Source organism: Halyomorpha halys, unplaced genomic scaffold, assembly GCF_000696795.3.
Source record: "Halyomorpha halys isolate HHAL.00 unplaced genomic scaffold, Hhal_1.1 Scaffold400.1, whole genome shotgun sequence".
Classification (NCBI taxonomy): Eukaryota; Metazoa; Arthropoda; class Insecta; order Hemiptera; family Pentatomidae; genus Halyomorpha; species Halyomorpha halys.
This window is the reverse complement of record NW_027106113.1, coordinates 187349-191643: the sequence shown is the minus strand read 5'-3', so window position 1 is coordinate 191643 and position 4295 is coordinate 187349. Positions and strand designations below refer to the sequence as shown.

The following is a 4295-nucleotide window of genomic DNA, read 5'->3' as shown; positions in this document are numbered from 1 at the left end:
CAGGATGTAGAGAAACTACCCAGTAGTAGAACTCTAAAAACAGTTTACAATATAAGGTCACGAGGCCATCTTCTTTTCAGGCGCCTCGGAGGGTTGCCAGGAATGGAAGAGGAAGCAAGTTTAGAAACGTTATTAAAAATTAAATTTAATAATTTTTTTTCCTTTTTAACCTGGAAAACTCAAGTATTAAATTCTAAAAATTCTATATCACAACCCTCGAAGAATGGTGTCGTAATTGGAGTATTAAGGTAAATTCCAACAAATCCAATCAAATAACCTTTACCTTCGTCGTAAACCAACTGACTGCCCTACAGTTTCATTTAATGATGTTACTCTTACCCTTTTCGAACTGATCCGCTACCTTGGACTACATTTGAACAAACGGTTAACCTGGAATCCTCACACAAGACTGAAAAGACAGGAAACTGCACATCGATTTCGACTATTACAGCACTTACACAACGGCCAAAGCTTCCAACACATTACAAAAGACTGATCTACATGACTGTAATAAGGCCAATCTGGACATATGGAGTTGAGCTTTGGGGCTCCATTAAACCTTCGAATTCCTCTCGTATCAAATCCTTACAATCCAAAATTCTTCGTAATATCCTCAATGCTTCTTACTTTGTCACAAATAAGATCATTCATAAAGACCTGTATGTTCCCTATGTAACTGATCTAGCCCAAACCAGATATCATTTCTTCCATTAAAAACTCCCTAACCACTCAAACCCTTTAGTTTCTAATCTTGCATCCTCATCCATTCCTGACAATCCTCCGAGGCGCCTGAGAAGAAGATAGGCACGAGACCGTCTAATGTAATATGTCATTAGAGTGCTGCCAATGGGTAGTTGTTCTACACGCCTGTAACACTCCATTTTAACTAAGATCAAATTTACTCACTGTATTATGTAATATACAGTTGTAAATTTCAATAAAGATAAAAAAAAAATAATAAAAAAATAAATTCTAAAAACACTCCAGATTTAAGAATTAGAAAAACTTAAGGAGGTATATGATATGAACTAATTATTTTACGTAAACCCTTCATTCCCAAACAGTTGGACGGTTTAAGTTGTATTGTAAATATATACTTACTAATTATGAATTAAGTACAAGAATGAATGATATCCATCAACATACATAGGCTGTTTATTCAAACTAATATGTCAATTAACCTAGATTGATTACAAACTAATTTACACTAAAGGTAAACATAATTAAAGCTTTGTTTCAGGTTAATTATTTAGAAGTGGTCGTGTTAGATTTGAGATTATGGTACAGACTTATAGATACGATTTATGTAAAAAAAAAAAATCAAAGTTTAGCTTTACTTCTTAAGGATATTGCCTAATAAACTTGATTAGTATTTTTTAAATATAATTCAGTGTTTTCAAAAACACAGCCGTAAGTCCCTAAAATATCGGAAAAAACTAACCAACTGTTCGTTATTTAATGCATCATCAGATCAGAAAAAAACCAAGAACACACATAACGGACAAACGATAGCACATCTCACATTATAGTCCAGTTAAAGACAATAGTTTTGGGCATTTTCGATACGAAAGGCAAAAAAAACGTGAATAAAACAACAAACAACCCAAATAACTTGGTTTATAATTATTTTTTTTGTTATAGTTGTGTTATTATTTTTGTTATCTATTTTTCAATTAATTGAGACTAAATTCTAAATTTCCATCAAATCTTCGTTTGTTCAACAGCCTTATTTCAGAATTTGTTTAAGAAAATATCTTATGTAAGTTTTCAAACACACAAACTACATCTTTTTGGCAACTTAGACGTCACATTTTTATTTTATTTTAACTAAACTAAGACATTTTCTTGTACATTTTAAAATTAATTTCGTCTTCATGAAATACATTTTACAATAATTTCATAGAGTTCCAGATTACCTAACACATTAATTTTTTGTGGTGCAATAAACGATGTAGATCCATTTATGTACATTACAAAATTAGAATGTTTTGATCCATAGAATATTTTTTATTAATAATTATATTAAAAAGCAATTTATTAGAATAAATAAATTCAGAATCTGGAAAACTAAATTTTTAAAACACCCCCAATTTAAGATTTAGAAACATAAAACGAGGTAATATGAAAAAAGTATTCTACATAGATCCCTTATATGTTATAAATGTGTCTTTAGAATAGCGTTAAATTACTGATGATAATATTAAATTTATGAATAAATACATATTCAGAAATCTATGTATTCAGATTGACGTTGTTAACAATACATTTATGGAGTCAAAAATATGTTTAAGAGATGAGAAGGAATTAGAAGATAAATGAGTGACTATTAGGAGAGAAGATAATATCAGGTATCTTCTTTCGGGCATACTGTGGCAAGGCTCCTTCAATTTATCACTGCTAATTAATTCCATAATTCAATTCCATCCTTTGACATTTGGTCGTGAAAGCAGCATCAAATCTCTGACTAATCATTTATATAAATTTATTTCTTTACCAAAAATTTATATCTGATCCACACAATAGGATTTGTGATAGTTCTATAGTTTCTTCAGCACATCAATATTGAAGAGCGGTTATTAATACATTGTACTAGAGATGGCATTCCTGAGCTAGCACTTTTTACCAATTTTAAAGAGACGAAAAAATGTATAAAGAATAAAAAAAATATTTTAATTAAAGTGAAAAATCCGTTAATCATAAAAAAATTATTATTACTTTTTTATAATCTTTTTTACGCTAAACACTATTTTACTACGTATTATTACGCTAATTTAACTATGTATTCATATGCTTCATTTGAAACAGGGAATAAATTTAACCAAATTTTAATTTTATTATTAATGTCTTCTTGTTAATAAAATAAAATAAAAGAGAATTTCCTTCCAAAACCAGCTAAATATAATCAAGGAAGGACAATAACATCCTTCCTGGATTATAAACCCTAAGGTTTTTTCCAGACCAAACCCGTAAATTTTTCCACATCCAGATATTCTTGCTCAATGGTTTTTAAACTGGGTGCAACGGCGCCCCCAAGTACCCAAACGTATGACAAGGGTGCCGAATTTAATTTGCAATATTTTCCTTCATTTAATGTGTTTCCGTGTGATGTGTTGTACAGTTTCTACCTGTAGTACGTTATGAATGTGCGTCATGTTACGTCTTTCCCGAGATGTCCCTCGGGTTATCTTCTGTAGTGTACTGTTTTGGTATTGTTGAAGTGATTTCAGGGCTGTTGGTTAGAGAAAATATAATAGTGGTGCACCGTGTAGAAGTGATGGTCGTAGTATTAATTTATATATGAGTAATTTGAGTCTGTGTGACAGCCCTGGTGAGTAGATGAGGTGTTTAAGTTGATATGATGTTGATTTGACGATTTGTATTCTGTTCTGTATGTGTGCAGTGAAAGATAGATGTGTTTCTAGCTTAATGCCGAGGTATGTGAGATGTTTCTCGGTCCAAGAATATTATTGTTTTTAGCTCAACGAGGGCACTGCGAATTCATTGTAGCCGCGAAAATAGATTCGGAACTACTGTCGAATTATATTTACATCTAGAGTGATTAGAAGTTATTGGAAGTGTTCACGGGCTAGGCATAAGAGGAGCCCTAACACATCTAACTTATGGGATGGTTTTAAAAAGGCCCCGAAAAATTCTTTTTCGATTGTATCGATAGGTTTCAGTTGATATAAACCAATTTATTAATATTAGAAGATGGTCAGGGTTGCGGTAAAAAAACAAAACAAATAGTTTACAACTATTTTAATGTCCGACATTTCGCCCCACTTTGCAGGGCTTCATCAAGGCTAAAAAGTTACAAAAAACAACTAAGAATATTACGACAATAAGATACAAGAAGGTAATTTAAGCTAGGATAAATATTATGTAAAAATAAAGTGATAAGAAATTACATATAAATAAAAGGAAGAAAGACATAAAATAGTATTAATATAATATAAACTTGAATAAACAATGATAAGAATAAAAAAAAAAAAGTAACAATGGTATGAATAAAAATTTTTAAAAATACGTAAAATATACAGTTGAAAAAGTACAGTAAAACAAAATAATAAAGTACAGGGGAAAAAATGAAAGTAGAGTTTGAATAAACGTCTTGAAAGAATAAATATAACTAAAAATAATAGTAATGATATTAAATGGGCAAAGAACAAATCAAGACCACCTACCTGTTCAAAGCGAAAGGTTGAACAGAAGGTGACAATAAGTCGGAAACGTGGAGGAGTGGGGCGAAACGTCGGACATTAAAATAGTTATAAACTATTTGTTCTTTTTTTTTT

At 30.8% G+C, this 4295-nt stretch overlaps 1 protein-coding gene across 1 annotated transcript in view; it reads right to left on the bottom strand.

Annotated features, from left to right (window-relative positions):
• The window catches only part of LOC106682274 (uncharacterized), a 367154-nt gene that overhangs the window by 239748 nt on the left and 123111 nt on the right, over positions 1–4295 (bottom strand). The gene's annotated exons all lie outside the window — the stretch shown is intronic.